We start from the raw sequence: 21,453 nt of genomic DNA on the forward strand, positions 1-21,453 counted from the left end.
TAATCTCAATACAACCCTGACATAATTATAGCATTTTCTGATATTCCTTTTGCAGATACAGAACTGTTTGTCACCCTATCAGATTTTTCTTGTTTCTCCATTAATTTTGAGCTAATGACTAAAATACGAAGCTTGTGCCCCAGTCGACTGGGAGAGAATGCAGGGAAAGGCAGCTGCTGTTATCTGAAGGAGGCATGCAGTGCCCAGGGCAGAGGCTAACAGGTGAGGTTACTTGCATGCATATAGTTTGGAGAGGAGTCAGGAGGGTGCTGTAGGAGAATCTGGGCCAAGATGCAAAGGATCAAGCAATGGGAAAGAAAAATGAAAAGGGAAAATGCAATGAAGATTGAGAGAATTTAAACAGTGGGATAAAAAGAAAATTTTTTAAAGTTTAAAAAATTCCATGGCTTCCCCCAGATAGAATTACAAAAATGTAATTACAATTCAAAATGCATTCATATTGTAATTTTGAAGTTAGGCAAAAGGGAATGTTTAAGAATAACGTGAGAGAAATTTTTAAAGCATCATCTTTCCTCTAAATTCCATATGCCATGAGGAACAATCCTCCAACATGAATCATGGCTACTCAGTTCTTTGTTTTTAGGCTTTTGGTTTTTGTGCTTGTAGTTTTTAAAGAAGATTTTTTTTTCTTAGAGCTGTTTTAGGTTTATAGTAAAATTGAAAGTGAGATACAGAAATTTCCCATATACCCCCTGCCCCTACACATGCATAGTCTCCCCCATTTATCACCAACACTGACCAGAATGGTACATTTTTACCAAAAATGAACCTACATCATAATAATACATCATATACATCAAATAATATGCAAATATACAAATAATAATAGTACATCATATGCATCAAATAATATACATCATAATCAGCCATAGTCCATTGTTTAGAGTTCACTCTTGGTGGTGTAGACTCCATGGGTTTGGACAAATGTACAATGCCATATATCCATTATTAGAATATCATACAGAGTACTTTCAGTACTTAAAAATCAGTGCCTTAAAAATCATCCGCCTATTCATCTCTCTGCCTGTTCATCTCTCTTCCCACTCCTACCCTGGCAACCACTGATCTTTTTTACTATCTCCATGGTTTTGCCTTTCCCAGAATATCATATGGTTGGAATCATATAGTATATTGCCTCTTGTGTTGGGCTTCTTTCACTTACTAATTTGCATTTAAGGACTGTCCATGTCTTTTCATGGCTTGATAGCTCATTTCTTCTTAGTGATGAATAATATTCTATTTTCTATATATACCACAGTTTACTTGCCCATGCACCTACTGAAGGCCATCTTGATTGTTTCCAAGTTCTGGCAGATATGAATAAAGCTACTATAAACATAGATGTGCAGGTTTTTGTGTAAAAATAAGTTTTGAACTCCTTTGAATAAATACCAAGGAGCACAATTGCTGGATCATATGGTAAGAGTATGTTTAGTTGGTGTAAGAAGCTACTAAACTGTGCTCTAAAGTGGCTGTGTCATTTTATGTTCCTACCAGCAATGAATAATGGTTCTTGTTTCTCCACATTCTCAACAGCATTTAGTGTTGTCAGTGTTCTGCATTTTAGCCATTCTAATTAGTGTATAGTAGTGTCTCATTGTTACTTTAACTTGAGTTTCCCTGATGACATTTGATGTGGAGCACCTTTTCATATGCTTTTTTGTCATCTTTATGTCTTAATTGGTTAGGTGTCTATTAAAGTCTTTGGCTTATTTTTTGATTGCATTGTTTGTTTTCTTATTGTTGAGTTTTAAGAACTTTATATATTTTGGGTAACAGGCTTTTATAAGTTTGTCTTTCTCAAACATTTTCTTTCAGCCTGTGGCTTCTCATCTCATTCTCTTGATATTGTTTTTCAGTGCAGAAGTTTTAAATTCTAAGTCCAGTTTATTGATTTTTTTCATGGATTGTGTCTTTGGTATTGTGTCTAAAAGGTTGTCACTATACCCAAGGTCATCTAGGTTTCACCTATGCTATCTTCTGAGAGTTTTATATTTCTACATTTTAAATTCAGATCTCTGATCCATTTTGGGTTAATTTTTGTGAAGAGTGTAAGGTCCATGTCTAGATTTATTTTTTGTCCAGTTTTCCAGTACCATTTGTTGAAGAGACCGTCTTTGCTCCAAAGTATTGCCTTTGTTTTTTTGTTTTTTTTTTTAAAGATCATTTTGGTGTGTTTATTGGAATCTATTTCTGGGTTCACCATCCTTTTCCACTGATCCATGTGTTTAGTCTTTTGCCAATACCACAGTGTCTTGATTACTATAGCTTTAGAGTAAGATTTGAAGTCAGGTAGTATCAGTCCTTCAACTTTGTTCTTCTCCTTCAACATAGTGTTTGTTGCTCTGGGTCTTTTGACTCTCCATATAAATTTTAGAATCTGTTTGTCAATATTTGTAAAATAACTTCCAAAGATTTTGAGTAGGACTACATTGAATCTATAGACCAAGTTGGGAATAATTGACATCATGACAATATTGAGTTTTTCTATCCATGAACATGGAATATCTCTCCAATTTATTTAGTTCTTTGATTTCTTTCATCAGAGTTTTGTGGTTTTCCTCAAATAGGTCTTGTATGTGTTTTGTTAGCACTATACTTAAGAATTTAATTTGGGGGGATGCTAATGTAAATGGTAGTATGTTTTTAATTTCAAATTACACTTGTTCATTGTTGGTATATAAGAAAGCAATTGACTTCTTTATATTAACTCTGTATTCTGAAACCTTGCTATAATCACTTATTAATCCGAGAAGTGGGTTGGGTTTTTTTTGTCAGTTCTTTTGGATTTTCTACATAGATAACCATGTCATCTATGAACCAAGAAAGTTTTATGTTCCATCCCAATCTGTATACCTTTTATTGCCTTATTGAATAAGCAAGGCCTTTTAGCATGATGTTGGAAAGGAGTGGTAAGAGGGGAAATTCTTGCCTTCTACATGATCTTAGTGAGACAGATTTGAGTTTCTCACCGTTAAGTATCATGTTAGCTGCAGGGTTTTTATAGATAGCCTATATCAAGTTGAGAAATTTTACCTCTATTCATAATTTACTGAGAGTTCTTAACATGAATTGGGTTTTGTCAAATGTTTTTTTTGCACCCATTGATATGGTCATGTGATTTTTCTTTTTGTGTGTCCATTGATGAGACAGATAACATTAATTGATTTTCAAAAGTTCAATCAGCCTTGCATACCTGAGATAGTTCCCTCTTGGTTGTACTATATTATTCTTTCTACATATTGTTGGATTTGATTTGCTAATACTTTGTTGAGGATTTTTCCACTTATGTTCATAAGAGATATTAATTAGTAGTATTCTTTTATTCTAATGTTTTAGTCTGGTTTTAGTATTAGGGTAAGACTAGCCTCATAGAATAAGTTGGAAATTATTTTTTCTGCTCTCATCCTCTGAAAGAGATTGTGGAGAATTGGTATAATTTCTTCCTTAAAGCTACTCAATTTTTTAATGCACTAACCACTATACTTGTTTGATCATGATAATTATCAGGACCCTGTGTTAAAAATTAAAATTTCCAGGGTATACACTATCTTATTAAATCAGATTTTTCCAGGTGAGTTATCTGGCAATCTATAATTTTATCAGGCAAACCAATGTAATTTTGAAGATCTGAAAAATTTGGGAAACAGTACATTAGAGAATGTTGCTTAGGAGCCAAAATCATGGGCATAAGCCCCATCTATGGAGAGAAGGCACTTTGGGTAAATGTGTTGGCCCAAGGTGACCCTTTCACTATAATTGGTCATTGACCATAAAACTATTTGTCATGACAAGTTTATCCCGCAATTCGTAGAACATTAATGAAAACCAAATCTGTTTCAAAATTCACCTTCTATTGTTTCTCATCTTTGTATTTGAAGAACTGCAGTAAAAATACTATCATTGTTGCTACAGTCACTCTTTATAGTACTTCTTTACCTAGAAAGAGAAAGTTAAATTAACTTTACAAGCCTCATGAAAGGCTTTATTTTAAGCATCACACATAGCTAATTAACAGCATATGCTGTGTGGACTCCAGTGACTGCAGCCACAATAGATAATTCATATAACAGTGGAAAGGGAGTCACTCTGAGGCCAATTCCATTTCTTTTCTAGGGCTAAGAACAGAGAAGTGATTACTGCTATCAACTATAAATACCTTCATTTGTTTTAGTATCTTTATTTTATACCAAAAAGAGCTTCACCACCTGCAAAATCTCAACTTTCCTTTTCTTTTTAAACTAGGCATATAAGTGCTATAAAAGAGATTACTGTTGTCATGAAATTAGTATGTGGTTTATGAAATCAAAACTATACCTTATTCAAATTCTTAGTTATGCTGTTATTTGTTGTACAACTTAGGGATTTGTATGTAATTTCCCAGAGCGTCAGCTTACTTATGATTATAATGGGCTTAAGAACACCTCCTTATATGGAGAATAAATGACAAAAACCATGTGTTGTGGACTGGATTGTTCTCCAGTCTTTATTCTCTTCTGCCACGTGGTCTTGAGATGCATAAGAGTGACGTACTTCCTACTCATTGATCTGGGCTGCATCATGCAGATAATCGTGGTGGATGGATTGAGGACAGATGTGGCAATGTGCCAGTTTCAAGTTAAGAGAACTTACAGCTTACTCTTTCACTCCTATGACATGTCATTGAAAGACCATGCCTGAGAAACCATTGTCCCTTCAGCCTGGAATGATCTATAATTGATATATGTGGGAAAGTTTTGAAAATCCAAACCTCAACTGAAAGCAAGGATGATCCAGCCAACTTGCAGACCCATTGGCAAGAAAAGTTAAGTACTCATAAGTCACTGAGTTTGGAGTAGTTTAGGATGCAAGGTTATTGTAGTAGCCAAAGATGGCTAATTTATTATGTAATACTTCCGAGGTAGTAGCCTCACACAGCATGAAATCTCCCCCTAAGTATTTTGTCTCTTAGTATTGTTTGAATTTAAAATATAAAGCTATATAGAGGTGGATAAGTAGATCTAATCAATACATATATATCTAATATTATAGGAGTGATGGTGGACAAAACATGAAAGTGTGATATATCAATACACACGTCTTAGGAGCATAAAGGAAGTGGGTGGGATATTGGGAACTTTAAAAGGAAAATTTGGTATAAAATTAGTAAGGAAACTATATAGAAAAGGGCAAAAAAAAAAAAAAAACAACCTAAAAGGAGGTAAAAGAAGCAATTCTTTGAACACTAGAAAATGAAATTCAGTTTGGAAAATGTTTTATTCAGATTTTACTTACTTTGCTAAGGTACTATGGCAGCATAAAGAATTTAAAGACAGGAGTTTATAATCCCACTGGGAAGATAAGACCCAGAGCCATATGAGCTAGTGCAGTAATGATGTAGCACACAATAAGCACAGTAGCAAATGAGAGACTATAGAACCTAGCCAGTGTCTAGCACAGAGTAAACGTTCAATACATTTTCGATGCTTTTCTCTTGGCTTGTCACAGAAATACTGGCAGTTTTTCGCCAGTCAGGAGTGAAGTTCTTTTTTGACTGTGCCTCCTTAAACACAGGGCCAATATTTTACTAATCTTTGTGTCCTCGGTGTTTCATATAAAGAGAAACATGTAGAGAAAGCACTCTACAAGCTGAAGAGAAGAGGCAAAAAAATCTCTAACATACCTTGAATTCACCAAGTGCAATTTTTACCATGTAAGATTTTTAAAAAATTCATTCTCTAATTTATCACTAAAGCTCATTTATGCTTTTTCCAAACTTCATTTTTGACACTTGCAACTGATGTGCTTGAAATTTCTGTTTCCTGATACTGTGTTTCACCTTCTTGTCAAATAAAAAACAAAAATCCACTCATGTGGGAAAAATCCTTTAAATAAATACAAGATTTACTTGATTGATTGATGTACTTGTTTTACCTAGACATAAAGGGAACTAATGAGTCTGATATTCATCAATCTTGTGCACCTTGAAAACATAAGACAAAGAGCTGAGGCCTTGCCTTACGTGGATCCTGTGAGATAACTTACAGAACAGTAATTATGATTTGTACAGTACATTTCTCTAAGACCAGGACGTGAGGAAGAATAGGGCGCAGTCCCTTCTCTCAAAGACACTACAGTCTAGGAAGGAGGATTGGAAAGACACACAAAGACCAAAACACAGAAAATGAAGGTAAAGTCCATAAATGACTTTCAAGCAGAAACAGCATTTTGCTTTCAAAGAAGATCCCAGAGAAACCATGTGCCTGCAGGGGGGAAAAAAAAAAAAGACAAGAAAATAAAGGTATTTACCTAAAATCACTGCTTAGGTTATCTCAGAAACTTGGCTAGGGTCAAGTGTGGAAACTTCAATCTTGAACGTTTTCTCTCTTAGTGGAGGTTCTGAGACTCTGCCCAGTAAATGCAGAAGAGCATTCTCCGCATACTTTAGCAGCCAAATGGAATATTAACCTGATATGTTAATGAGTTTTTTTAGAAGATCTCTTGAGGGTACTAGAGTTTAAAGGCATTCATCTCAACAACCTCTGTCCTGTAGCCTCTCGTTAGGAATCGGGGGGGGGGGGGTTTATCTGATCAGGTGGGGAGAAAAAGAGTACAAGGTTTCTGGACTTCTGGGTTTGTCAGACTGGAGGCTGCTTTCTGTGAGGCATGACCCCCGCCTGGATGTATAGTGTGATTAGATTGAAATGAGGATGCTTTAATATTGAAGTACATTATTTTAACATTTTCCCTGACTCCCTTTTATCTACCATTCTTCTTCCTAAATTCAAATTCCTTATCTTTATCTCTTTATTTTAGGATTTTTGACATTGGAAAATGGAAGATAAAACCATATTTTAAGAACTGTAGCTGCCATAGCCAAATAGATATTAACCTTATGATGGGACAGATTTGTATATATGTCAAAACCCATTTATTTCATATCCACAAAGAATAGAATAAGGAAATAGTAATGTAAGAGATTAAGATAAAAAAGAATTTCATAACCACATATAAAGGCTGTGAATTTTCTTTCTCTAAATTTAGTTTTCTTGTCTTGTTCCTTTCTGGTTAGGTCTAACTTTAGTAAAGAAGTAGCCTTGATGAGAAATTATTTGTTTCTTTAGAAACTAAAACAAAAGTAACAACTTTTACCCACCTGCACTTAATCGGTATGTGCTGGATTCAGCTGATACAGCCTCACGAGGTTTTACAAACTGACTGTTAATCATAACCATTATTTAAAATGAAATTATAAAGAATTAAAATTAAATAAATTACACTAAAAACAAAAGTAATAAATTCCCAAACCTCATCACATTTTAATTATTTTACTGACTTCTTGAGGTTACCTACATCTTTGAATGTGGAAATGCTGTTTAACGGTGTGTGGCTGCACCCAACTTTCAAACTCTGAATTCAGTGATGTCATCTTGGTAGCCTGAAGCAGCCGTAGTGGGAGTATTCACACCATGGAAATCAGCAAGCACTACAATAAAGATTTGATTTATTGCTGTTGTCTATACTTAAGAAAGTACCTAGAGGAAGAAATGATAATAATGGAGATTAAACCTAAAAGTGTGTCCAAAAAAGAGTGTGTCATGTCTAGTGCTGAAGCTGAAAGAAGTTTCAATTTTATGGTTAGAATTTGTACAAAAGTAAAAATTAGTTTAATTGCACATCACATATCACATTTAATGAGAGCAAATTTATTGGGAAAATAATGACTGGATTAGGGTACAGTTCCATTTATCAAATCACGAGTGAATTGCACCATAGATTGATAAAAGACTTCGGCAAAAATTAGTGGAAGCATTCTGTGAGAATCAACTGGCTGCATATAATTTATAATAAATAGTATTTCATATGTTATTTTTCATAAATTGTGTGCCATGCATCTTTTGTATTAAAACTTATAGAAAATTATGTACCTGTGTACACACACACATTTTTTCTTCCTGAGAACTGCTTGTTAAACATTTACCACACACTACTGTAAGAGATTACCTGAAAGAAAAGTAAAATTATCTTTCCACTCAAAATTTTGACTATTTGAATAAAATACTTCTTAACCAAGTCATTATTAGCTGGGGAATTCTTTAACTTTTTTGATATTGGGAGAAATAATACAGAAGGGGAGGAAAGAAAACATCTGTGGATGAAAAACAGCATTTGAAAAACACTGAATTGGTGACCCCTCAAGGTTGTGTTTAGTTCTTAACTAAGTGACACTGGAGGCTCAGATGTGAGTGGATTGTAAATTAGATTCTGTACACGTTTTTTCCCCTAGTATTTATTGTCTTTCTTATGAAACATGACTTTTTTTTAAAAAAGTTTTAAAATTTTGAAACCCACCTGGAGTTTGAGTCGAAGCTTTTAAGCTAAGGATGGGGTTTAGAAGGATAAGATGTCTCCCTTTCATTCATTGGAGGGATGTAGGGACGTCTGACATTTGTGTTTCAGAGAAAAAGATAATTTTCATCAAAGCCAAACCATGGTGTTAAGCAGTAGACTAATTCTTTTAGGCAACGTAATCAATATGGAACCAAAGTAACAATATTATTTCTTTATTAAGGGTATAAGGGTAAGGTATAATGTCTGGTCTATATCTGACACTGAACAACAATGCTGATTGATCTGTCGACAGAAACTTGTGTATTAATTTGGGGGACTAACTATCCTTGACATGATTAAGCTCTGAGAAGCACTTTTAATTAATGGTATTTGGGGACTAGGACAACAAGAGTCAAAAACTTTTTTGTATTAATTTAGTTTACTATATTGACTATCCATTGCTGGTTAATAAACCATCCCCAAACTTAGTGGCTTAAACCAATGTTTTATTATGTCTCACAACTCTGTGATCTGGCTGTGAAACGCTTATGCTGCTCTTGACATCACTCGTTCTTTTCATTCATTTGAGGGGTCATCTGGGTTGGAGTCAGAGGGCATATTGTATCCTCATCTGTATGTCTCAATTGGCTGAAGGCCGAGATATCTCTCCCCATAGAATCTTTCATTATTCTGTCACCCAGCTTGAGTTATTTTTCATGGTGGCTGGGTTTAGTCTCAAGAGTTAAAGTAGAAGCTACCAGCGTCTTGCTGCATAAGCTTAGAATTGGTACAACATTACTTCTGCCACATTTTATTGGTCAAAGAAGCCATTAGTCCAGTATAGACACAAGGAGAGAGGAAATGAATGCTTCCTCTTGGAAAGAGCTACAAGGTTGCATTGCAAAGATGCATGGGAAAGATTGTTGTCACTTTTGCAAACAATCAACCACAGTCACATCCCCTGGAAAGTCTATAAATGTTGTTTGATAATATTCTTTTATTTGTGAGTTCCTATTGTTGGTTCTAGCATAATAGAAAAATAATTAAATCAGCCTTCCTATAAATGTTGCTTGAGTACATTAAATAATATAATTTTCAATTACTAAAATATATGACATATTAAGGATGAGTTGTTCTTGCTAATAGACAAGATTGACTCAATGGTCACCCTGATAAAGTGCAAAATGCACATTAATTTCAAGCCTCTGACACTGTTGATCATGTAAGCCAGCTATCAGTGATTTTGTAGCTGAATACTTGACAGACTGGAATGTCCTTTCTGCCCAAACCAGTTAGAGGTTTCTATATTTGGAATTTGCCTACCATTACTTCCTTTTCTAAAAGCCAACTTGTCTGACCTTTTAAATGAAAAGGAAGTAAAATATAGTGTCATTGCATTGGCTTGAACGTATTTTGAATATTTTCCCAAGAAAATAAAAAAAAAAGCAAAAAGAGAAGTTTGCAGGTTGACAGAGTTTTGAGGTGTGTGGTTGTGGAGTTGCCCTGAAAGTGCTCTCTTTTTCAGAACTCAGGTCCTGTTCCTGATACTCCTTAAATGCTGAGTCCTGGATTGCACGCCTGTGGTGTGCAGGAAAATCGAGACCAGGGAGGCAAAGGCCTATACTGAAGTGTGAAGGACATTTTTAAACACAGGAGTTTTGATGCTGAGGTTCACTTGACTGTATGCAGGAGGATTTTACTGCAGAAACCCAGAATGTAGATTCTGGGATCAGACAGACCTGCCTCAGATGACAGGTTTTACCAGCTGCGGGACACTGGGCAAGTTATTTAAATTCTTTTAGTCTAGAGATAATAAATGGTAACACTTATATCTACCTTGCTGTACTACCAACAACAAAGGGTTGTTGGGAGTTTGAAGTGAAATACATCAGCAACTAGTCCAGCAACTGGCTCCACTGGCTTCTAAACAGCTGAAAGCGACAGTTATTAGTAACTATAATTAGTAAAATTAAAAACCCATAACTTTTAGAAATTATAACGCCAAATACAGCCTCAAGTAACTATCAAAATGGATTTATGAGACATTATAAGCCATCATATTTATGTATGTTTTCAAATTTGTATTTTGAATATAAACTTGTAACTCTCCAATTTGTATTGCTAAGTAGGATTAGGTTAACAAAAAGGGAAATATAAAATTATTGTACCTACTTTAAATTTTGAACATCTCAGCTAGCTACCTTGAAACACAATTTCTGTGTTGGAAAGTCCTCTGCTGTAAAGGGCATACACAATCTTACAGGGTTGGGTGAGGGTTACATAGAGTTTTTCACCTGATGTTTGATCCCCTTCATTTCTTAGCAAGAGATTTGTTCACATCCTGATCTCTCATTTGAAATACTCTTTCAGCTCTTCTCTAATTGTCTACTGTAGTACTGTCTAGCTGATGCTTTTTCTTGTTTGTATAAAGCATAAAGAGACTTTTCTGTTACCCTCCCATCTGACCTCACTAGGTGTTAACTTGGTATCATGGGAGCTTTTGAAGAGCTGCTAAAATTCCTGAATTTTCTTCTGTTGTAGCCCCATAACCTTCATAAAGCACATTTCTGACAAGTAAGTTTCTCTCCCCAAGATCTCTTTTATTCTTATTTATATTTCCTGGTCAATTTGCCCTATATAAAATGACATTATCATGACAGAAAATGGAATTAAAGCCACTTAGAAGGTTTCTTTTTCAGAGATAGTTTATTAAAAAAAAATAAAGTAGGAGTAGGTTTGGGCCTGAAGTGGAGTTTTCAGTCAATCTGGTTGTTCCACCTGAAGTTATGGACCAGTTCCTCATACCTACCTCCAACCTCCAGACACCTACTTATACGGGTCAAAATGCATGCAAGAGAGGAATCTGCTAGGACAAAATTTAGGGTTAATGTTCCTTGGGGAGAAATAGTGAGATGAAGATGGCAGCATGGTGCCTGGCCAAGGACCTTCAGCTACTTCTTATTCAGTGTCTAAAGCAGAAGCTGAGAGGCTTGCTACCATGAGGGAGTCTTTAGTATTTGGGCAGGCATATGCTTGGAATTGATGTTCAAAGGTCCACATAGAATTGGAGATGTTGACATTTCCCTCAGTTTTGCGTTGAAATATGTGTGGCTCTTACAAAAGAGGATTGTTATAGCTATGACCTGCTGCATAACAAACCACCCCAAAATAGCAGCTTAAAGCAATGACAGCATTTCTTTTTGCTCACTTTTATGCATTTTACACAGGGTTTGGCAAGAGTAACTCGTTTCTGCTCAACTAGGTGTCAGCTGGGGCCTCTCCAAAGCTGGAGGTTGGAATGAAGGTCTCTCTTTTTACACATCTAGCAATTTATGCTGGTTGTAAGGCTCAAACCTTAGCTAGGGCTGCTGGTGGAAACACATGGCTTCTCCACACGGTTTGTGTTTCCCTGCAATATGGTAGCTGGGTTATGGGTGCCAGGATTCTAAGGGGAGAGTCAGGAGGAAGCTGTATCCTTTCTATGATCCAGTCTTGGAAGTCACATAGCATCACTTCTGCTTTACTCTGTTGCTGGGAAGTCTCCCCAGGTCCAAGGGAAGGATAAAGAGATTCTACTTCTTAATGAGGAAGTGGCACAATCCTCAAAGAGCATGTGAAGCCAGAAATAATGCTGCGACCAGTTTTGGAATACAATCTTCTGTTAAGACTCATGTGGTTGCAGAAGCTCATCATGGTTAAGCAGTTTCAGAAGTACTGAGGGGACGTTAGAGATGCAGGTCTCTCATGCAGCATCTGGGCACCGGTTCTACTGGTGCAGTTTGCTTTTCTTCCTGGCTCTTAGGCAGAAGATACCACAGGGATCCAGATAAGAAAACAGGAAAGGAATGATGCCAGTCTTCTATCCAGCACTCCAGGAAACCCTGAAGTTTTTGAGGCACTTACGCAAGTGAAGGCTACTAGGCACAGAAATGTGTTTCTCAATGCTAATGTGAATTCATTTGTACCCCAAGCTAGTAAGTCCTAGACCAATGCAGGCTAACGAGAATATCCAACAGTCACTAAGTGCAGCTTTAATCCTGTATGCTTTTATACCAATGATTTTGTTTCTCAATATCTTGGAATTATTTTTTTTCTTCCTGAATCCATCTTCAAATTGACTCCTTCAAGTTGAAACCAGAGAGTATTGAGTCCTGTTAAAATCAATAAGAAATTGTCTTTGTTACCATGATTTTACAGAAATTCATAGAAAACCTTTTATATTTCATATTCGTACAACTGCATTTGTGTAACTTCATTATTTGTTACAGCTGCATTCCTGCCTCATCTCTTGTCTATTCAGGTAGATGTTAGATCTTCCTTTAATCAGTTTACTTCCAAGAAGAAATTTCAGAGAAATTTGACTTAATTTCTGTTGGAATGACTATTGGTACAAGTTGAATTTCAAGTGCCTTCATTTCTACTGAAATCCCAAAGCAGGGTATCCATGTGGTCGCTTTCATCATTCTTGACTGATGTCCTCCACTTACCTAAGACAGAGCCATTGCAGATTTGGCAGTCAGACCCTACATGCCTACCAGCTCATCTCCCGGTATCTCCTCCTCCTCATTAAACACGCTGTATTGAGCATTGCCAGAACCAACACTAGACTCCTGGGTGTCTAATTATTAACTTCACTCTCAGCCACAGCTGTTCACTCAGACTGCTTCTATGGCTTTTCACAGCAACTGCTGGCAGTGTTTTGCCCTCTATCCTCTAGTGACTTCTTTCCCTTAGTAATCCGTTAGAAGGAAACATATCAGAAAGCTTTTTGGAAAAGCTAAGCAAATTATACTTACTGGGTTACTTATATACGATGCTACAAGTAGATCTTACTTAAAATGGGAGGGGGTTCATGGATTAGAGACACCTCTTTTTTTTTCCCTTTTCTGAAAGTTGTTTCTTTGACTCTGTAAACTTTATACTATAGACCTACTAGTTGCCCTTAATTAAATTCTCAATTACCCAAGAATGAAAATTATTTTTATTAGGATGTGATTTCTTAAATTTCCTTTGGAAGCTCCCATATTTGTATGATATGTGCCATGTTAAAGGGCAGCTTTCAGGCACATTGATTGTGAGTTTGAATAACAAAATATGATCTATCCGACATAGAAATTTATCATAAAGACTCAAAGTAAATATGTGAATTTATTCCTATGTATCTACTGGCCTAAGTTGGCTCAGGTTTAGCATATTTAGTTTACTAGGTATGAAGGTAATTTTACATGTCAGCTTGACTGGGCGACAGGGTGACAGATACTGGGTCAAAGATCATTCTGGATGTTTCTTTGAGTGTGTCTTTGGATGAGATTAACATTTAACTAGATGGACTGAGTAAAGCAGGTCGCCCTCCCTGCTGTAGCTGAGCTTCATCCAATCAGCTGAAAAAGTAAATAGAATAAAAAGGCTGACCGACCTGAGTAAGAGAAAATTCTTTCTGTCTGACTGTGTTGAAGCTAGGGCACAGCTTCTTTCCTGCCTTCAGACTTGAGCTGAAATGTCATCTCTTCCTGGGTCTTAAGTCTGCTGGCCTTCAGACTGGACCACCATAGGCTCTCCTGAGTCTCCAGCTTGCTGACTCGCTCTGCAGATCGTGGGGCTTGCTTGCCTCCTTAATTGCGTGAGCCAGTTCCTTATGAAAAGTCTGTCTGCCTACTTGTCTATCCACATGCAAACACACACACACATCTTACTTGTCTGTTTCTCTGGAGAGCACTGACTGACACACTAAAAGGGAACCTCATACAAACTTTTCGAGGTTTAATAAAAACTGAGGCTGAAGGAGGTTAAAAGGCTCTTCCAAGCTAAATAGTGATAGTAAAGTTTGGGCTCAGGATATAATGGAGGAAAATTCAAAAAACATGATTCTCCCCGCCACAAGATATGGGATAAACCAGGGTGGCTGGTCCTACCAGCACTGACCATCTGCAACAGATCTTAGCTACAGATGGATGAGGCAATCACAGAGGCTTTCCTGGGGGACTGGGATGGCATGGTGAAGGATCCATCATGGGCTGGATCAGACTGAATCTGAACTGGATCAGGTAGTCTACACCTGACAGGCTTCCTGATGTCCCAGTGCCTTTTCGAGTAATGAGAGAGATGATGCTAAGTGCAGCATCGCAATGTGAAAGAGGAACCTAAGCAAAGACTCTGGAGAGCCTTATTCACAGAACCACAGGAGCTACAGGACTTTAGGTAGCTCAGTGCAATGACCATGCATGCCCAGCTCTCTAGGAGAGATTCCCATTGTTACAAAGCTAAGAGGGCTGCATGGCCACATCCAGCACACAGATACAAAGTTGATCAGGAAAGGGACCCAGGGACCATAGTAACTCTGCCATGACTTGTTCCATGTCTTCAAGAAATAAGAAGAGGAACTGGTAACAGAAGAGATTAACTTTATCTAGACTAAAGACCAAGCCTCTAGTCAATTACAGGGCCAACTGTGACTGATAAGGTGGCATATGGCCCGACTGCTATCTCTCCATGCCATCCTGAGGGGGAGAGGGGGCAGGGTGTCAGGCCCCACCTCAGGTTCCCTGCTTTGTCCCTCCCCAGGTCCTCACTTCTGGGGCTGTGCGTGGTTCCTGCTGCCACTAGCTCTGACTGAGTGTAGAAGCTGCCCTCCTAAGGCAGGAGCTTCTGCCCCAGCCTGAAACAGACAGGCTTTAGGGTTATGTTCTGTCACTGAGCCGAGGATCTGGTGGCACAGTTAATAGCTGAATCACCAGGCTGCCAGGTTTGTCCCAGATCCCTTCCTTCTCCTGACTCCCTTCCTTGGGTATGTCTTCTCCCTTTTTCTCTCTTTCCCTTGGTAACTATCTGAAAAACTTGTCTTGCCCCTTTTACTTAGTTCTTAAATTGCTTATCAGGTGTAGAGCTCTGACCAGCCCGTGAGACTGGCTTGGGCCCTCTACTTCACTTTCCATTACACTGCACATTTGGACTTGGGTAGATTTTATTTCCATCTGACCTGTCTCAGTTGATTCTAGACCAGAGACATTGGCGTGAGCTGGCATTGGTCTCAGGAACTGACCTGGAGGTGGGTTGGGAGTTATCCTAGGCAGGGGCCAAAAGGAATAGGATCTAATACTTAGAGGAGTTAGGGCTGAAGTGGAAACTAGGGTGGGTTCAAGATATCAAGTCAGGGAGGTTGGAATTACAGCATCAGTAACTAGAAATAGGACCAGTGATGGGTTTAGTAGACAGATCTTGGCTGGATCTGCTGAGCTCCAGGGTCCTGGAGGCTGCAGGCTTGTGGAAAACAGCAGAGAGCTCTGCCTTCTGTTGGGGTGAGCGGTTAAGGCACCTTTAGGATCCTTCATGTTAAATGAGTGCTTCACCTTTTTCTAGCTGTGTGACCTTTGGTAAATTACATAATTCCTCTTACTTTCCGTTTCTTTGTCTACAGCCTGAAGGCAATAAGCCTCGCTCACAGACTACTGTGAGGATCACAGATAGAGAGGATGAAGTTACTCACGGACGTGGCCGGTGTGAGGGCTCATCAGATGGTCACTCTCAGTACAGCCCAGTCACTTGCTAACTGAATGGCCTTGGGAACTCATTTTACATTTTTAGGCTTCTGTGTCTTGTCCAGCGAATGAAGAGATCAAATCAGATCATCTCTAAGTCCTTCCAACTCAAACACCCTAAAATCTATTTGAAGATCTTAGTTGGCAAAAGAGTCTGGCTTTCCAAGACAATTTTGCAACCACCCTGCAACTTAGGCCCAAATGCACAAATTAGATTAGATCCCACTATTATTATTATTTTTTAAAACCTTTTGAAACATTAAAGCCTACATATATGTTTAAATAACCTTGTCAAATTTGTGCTCCCTGCAGAGGTCTTTTCATTATTCTTTCTCATTAAAATAAAAATCCCTCTGGTTGACTTTCTAAATGTGTTTTTGTTAGGCCTTCAGCCTGTTGTTAACCATTTTCAACCTAATATTAAACTCCGTCCTCCTAAAGCTGAGTGCTCTGCTACCCCCGAGACATCACCCACGATGATGATAGAGTGGGCATTTAATATGCTAAATAATAATAATAGAAAATCAGAGTGTGTAGTGATCACTGGCCGCCCAACAGGGGTCTGTCTCTCACTTCCTTTATCAGTCATTTCTACTGTAACATTCTGCATTGAAAGGGGAGGGAAAAACCCTGCCAGCGGCAAATGCCTCCAGGCTCCAGGCTGTGGTAAATAGGGTATCTAATATCCAGAAAATGAATATGCGGCCTCCAGAGAAACGTATGCAACGAAGGGAAATGGATTCTCAGATTAGGAAGTTTAGTACTGAGGAAGAAAGGGACCTAATTTGCAAAAGAAAAGAATAGATGTAGTTGATTTCCTCCCTACGGATAAACTGCTCTTGGATATAGTTTTTCCTCTTCTTCATTTCAAAAGCTTTAAGTCAAGGGTTTCCTGTTCCTTTATGTTCCATAAACCAAATCATTCAGATAAGCAGCCCTTTGCTCTATCAACTAATTACTTTCTGATTTGCTTTGATCTATTATTCAGGCAGTAAATTCCAGCTTCATTGCACCCATAATGTAAAGCCCAAATGTAATCACTGTTGCGAAAGGAGCTAACTGAAGAGTCGTCTATTTGAACGAGGCATTGCCTTTTTCTCTGGAAGTGTGGTGTGGTATACATTCACTTCCCATGCCGTTCAGGCAGATGACCTTGTTGCAAACCCCGCTGACGCTCTGGGTCCTTTTGCCAGAAAACGATCATTTAAGAATCACACTTTTGAAATTGTAAGTTATATGTGATGCTATTTTGTATACTGTTCCTGTATGTTAAGATATAATATGATATGATATGATATGATGGTTAATTCGTGAATTAAAGTTTTGTTTTTTGGTTTTTTTTGAGCAGTGGCTTATGGAATCAGTACTTCAGTCAAATCTTCACAAACATTGTCAACTTTGCTGCAAAGTTATTTCTTCTCTGGCTCAACTGCAATAAAAAAATATTCCTGCATAAATTATTGTTTTCCTAATTCATCTGAACAAATTAGGTTTATAAATTAGAATTCCCTTACAATCTACTGAATTCACATCACTCCATATATTCAGAGCCAAGAGAGTCATTTGTGAGAATGTTAAAGGCTGCTATGATTACTTTTACTTTGATCTATGTGAAAATACAATTCACTAACCATTTGGCTTTAAGAAAAAAAATCAATTTTTCCAAAATCCCACACAAATAAGAGTTTGAACTCTTCAAATGATTCTGTAAACTAAAACAATATTCTGACTGTGGCTTTTCTTTGAAATTTATTCTTTATCATCTCTTTTCCTTCCTTTCCCCCTTTTCTTTCCCTCCCTCTATACCTCTCTGCATATGTAGCCATGTGGACTACAGGGCAGTAGGTGACTTCAATTCCTTGTAACCTGGCTGCAAAGAGGGGCTTGGGCCACTGATTCCAACTCTCTGGGTCCTTATGGCCTGTGGGGAGGGGGCAGGAAGGGCCGCTGTGCAGGTGGGTGCCCTGAATGGGTTCCTGGAGGATAGAGCCGGAATGAAGGGGAGGCCCCCACCAACACCCTATGGTCTTCCAGCACTGGCCCCTGCCTATTCTGTCACAATGCTGCACTATTGGTTAATATTTTAGTCTCCAGATTCTGATTTATGCCTATGCAAAACAATTATGCCCAGGATTAAAAAAACAAACAAAACAAGGTCTGTGTTCCAGACTGGTTCTAAGCATGGAAGGGATTCCATAGGACATGAATTCCAAAGCATTCAGATCTTTTTATGGACATTTCTCCTTCAGACACTGCCTGGATAGCTTTTAAGATTCTGGGCACATTGAAAGAGCAGTTGATTTTATTAGGTTAGCTCTTCATTAAGCAATGCTTTAACATACATTCCTTGAGCTTGGTCATTTGGCCTTAGACATAGTTGATCAGCTATTCTGAGCTATCTTTCTTTGTGATCCTTCAGCAGTTAGTTCTCTCACACCTCCATCCCCCCTACTCCCAGCCCCATGTAGCAACTTTTCTAAAAAACTTATCTGGTTCCCTGAAGTTAGCTGTGTTTTACTAGAGCGTCAAGAATTTGGTTTACAATAAAACTGCTGTTTTCCTTTTACATTATTTTCCCTGGCAAGGGCTTTGGAGCAAGGTGAATTTGGCCTCTTTGAGAGCTGGGGGTTTGATAATAATTAACTTTCTTGATAACTAGAAGGCAGTGAGAAGTTTGAAGGCCATAGTACCTGTTGTATAACTGGCTAGCAGCCTTGTTACTTGTTCTCTCCTGAAACGAAAAGAATGATTGAATTGTATTCTGATCTTATCTATTGTGAAAGAGTTCTTGATTTATAAGTTGGATTGGAAGGATCTGGTGCAGCACAAATAAAACTGGATGTTAGTGGTAGCTTGTGAGTTTTCTTAGTCTTTGGTTTCTAAGAGCAGAATTACATGACTTTGCAAATAAGGAGGTAGTTGGTATTTAAAGTCAATATCACAACTATAAAAATTACTGTGTTCAGGTTTTTTATATTATGAAATTCCTGCTGTTGACGAAACCTGACCCAGTTCAATTGCTTTCACATTTCACTGCAAAATACTTTTGGAGTTGTCTTGTCTTCCATCATACTAGAAGAAAAATCATCTTTTTGGCTGCTTGATCTCTAACTCTCTGAACCAACTTCCTCATTAGTAAAATGGAAATAAGTATAGTTTTTTTCCCATTAGGTTGGGATAGGATTGAATGAGATCATGTAAGTGGTTTAAGTGAGATAATATATGTAAAGTGTTTTGGATGGTGCCTGATATACAGCAAGCACTCAATAAATATCAGCCCTCACAATCATTATCATCCTTAGCACCATTATTATCATCTAAGTCATTTTGCTCCTAGTGAGTTTAATTTTGAAATAAATTGTCCCTTCAAACTTTAGTAATTGGAGGGTGAGAGACTTACTGGGTGTTGTACTTCCAGGTTCCTACCATCAGTTTGGTCAATCTAGAAATATGCTCAGGGTCAAAACCACTCTTGAACCCTCCTTGTAGGTAGAAAGAGAGAAATGCTATTAACTGTGGTCTACTGCAAAAATACTTTTGATTTGTGGCACCTGTTTTTGACCACTCTTGAATGTTTTCAGTACTCTATTCAGGAAGCCTTCAGTGCATATTGCTGAAGTTTATCTTATCATAGAGCATGCTAATTTTACTGATGACAGATATGGTGCTTTTGAGTGGTGGAACAGGGCTGAAATCCACCTAGGTGTAGTCAGAGGAAAGGACATGTCCTAGTTGGCAGCTGTGGTGCGGGCACTCTCCTGCGTATTTTATCCCCCACTAACTTGGTACAAATGAATGGAAAGAAAAGCTTATACTACAGAGTATTCACTATATGCAAGTAACTTTACTTTAAAAGGTAGTATTTACAGAATGTTTTGTATGTGTGTTACATAATTCAACTTATATAGTCCTAAGCTATAAAGTCTCTGAGATAGATACACTTATTCTTCCTGTTTTACGGATGAGAGACTTGAAACACAGAAAACTGATACAACATGCTTAGGTTACCAAGCTAGGAAGAGGCAGAACTGAGACTTGAAGCCAGGAGATCTGGAGCATCACCACCACATAGTTCCTACAGCAACCCTCTGAGTGGGTATCGGAGGAGGAACCGAAACTCGGGGGGAGTGAAGTCACTTGAACTTGCCTTCCACCCTCTATAACACTCAGATAAGGAGAGAAGTGTCATCTCATACATATCCGTGATCAATTATGTCTTGGTTAAAGGCAAGCAAAAAGCAGGTTTGGATGTGGTCATGCCCCCCTGTAGTTGTCTGCCAGAGTCCTGTGTGCTGTCCCAGGTAAGCAAGGCAGCGAAGGGGCTCAGGAGAGTGCAGGACAGGTGTGAGGAGACAGTGAGGTCTCTGTCTGGGAGCACATTTGAAAGTAGGTTTGCAGCCCTCCTGGCACACCTGCTGGCTTATGAGAAGCTGACCGAAGATCCTGATGGACTGATCTTGTTCTCTGAGGCATGATCCCTGCTGGGCTGTCTCCCACCTACTGGCAGGGGAGGCGGGGTTAGTATCCTTCTCCACCTGGAGGGTCGCCAGCTGAGGAAACCTTCTCTGCAGCTGCTGTTGGTCAGACTGAAACCAAGGTAGGAAAGAAGAGAACCAAAGCAAGCAGACAGTAAGAAGGAAAGGAGAGGGAGTAAAAGAGAAGTAGAGAAGGCAGGATAGAGGAAAGGAGCCCGGAGCTGGAGTTTATCCACCCCTGGCAGAGGTGAGAGTGGGCCTGCCCTGGACCCAGGGGTCTCCTGTTCTCCTGCTCTTGGGGAGAAAGCAGGTTTCTTCCTCTCAGGGCTTAGAAGCCTGCACCAGCCAAAAAATTCATTTGAAAAATTAAATTGTGTCTGAAGAGCAAGTGCCCTCCAAAAGGCCCTGGAGGTCAGAACAATCAGGATTTAAATTAATTGCTTAATGGGAAAAGAAACATTTCTGAGAACAATGCCGATAATTTGTTAAAACTAGGGTATGTTTGTAACTCTTTGAAATAAATTGAATTGCTGGTTATAAGAATTAATGCTTACAGAGAAATTGTGATTGAAATCCCTGAAGTTAAGTATTAATTCCTTCAAGCAATTGGTAATTAGTGAAGAATTGTGCACTTGCAGTCAGTATTACATTCAACACTTAATTATATACTGTCTCAAATTGTTTCCTGGTTGTTGCATGTATGTTGGTCTTGTCTTCCTGAACCTGATCATAAACTCGGTGAGAGTAAGTGTTGGGATTTGTTCTTTTATTGGTGTCTCTGGCTGTGCCTAGCACAGCTCTAAACACACACAACGGCTCAAAGGTTGATGGATGCTGATTGGAATACATCCATGAGCTTAGGAAAATTTTGCCTTTTGAAAAAAAAATTATTTCGTTATCCCAGCATGCCAAGAGCAGGACAAGTTTCTCAGGAGAAACAAAAAAGTGAACGCGTGTGTGATTGTATGTGTTAAATGGAGTAGGGAATTTGAAAGAGGACGTCCTATTTGAGTGAAAAGAAATTGTAGCTGACTGGAGGTCAGGCGCTTGCTGTGGAACAGCTTGATGTAGGTTTTGTTGATTTACCTACATTTTGCAATGTCTGAAAATAG

General features: G+C 38.3%; 1 protein-coding gene across 1 annotated transcript in view; it reads left to right on the forward strand.

Annotated features, from left to right (window-relative positions):
- The window catches only part of LOC102536955 (uncharacterized protein NECTIN3-AS1-like), a 232,031-nt gene extending 216,214 nt beyond the window's left edge, over positions 1 to 15,817 (forward strand). The window contains exon 8 of the transcript XR_012074797.1: positions 15,746 to 15,817. The gene's annotated coding sequence lies outside the window, so the exon portion shown is untranslated. The remainder of the gene's footprint in view (positions 1 to 15,745) is intronic.
- The last annotated feature ends 5,636 nt before the right edge of the window (positions 15,818 to 21,453 follow it).

The sequence above is a fragment of the Vicugna pacos genome, chromosome 1, assembly GCF_048564905.1.
Source record: "Vicugna pacos chromosome 1, VicPac4, whole genome shotgun sequence".
Lineage (NCBI taxonomy): Eukaryota > Metazoa > Chordata > Mammalia > Artiodactyla > Camelidae > Vicugna > Vicugna pacos.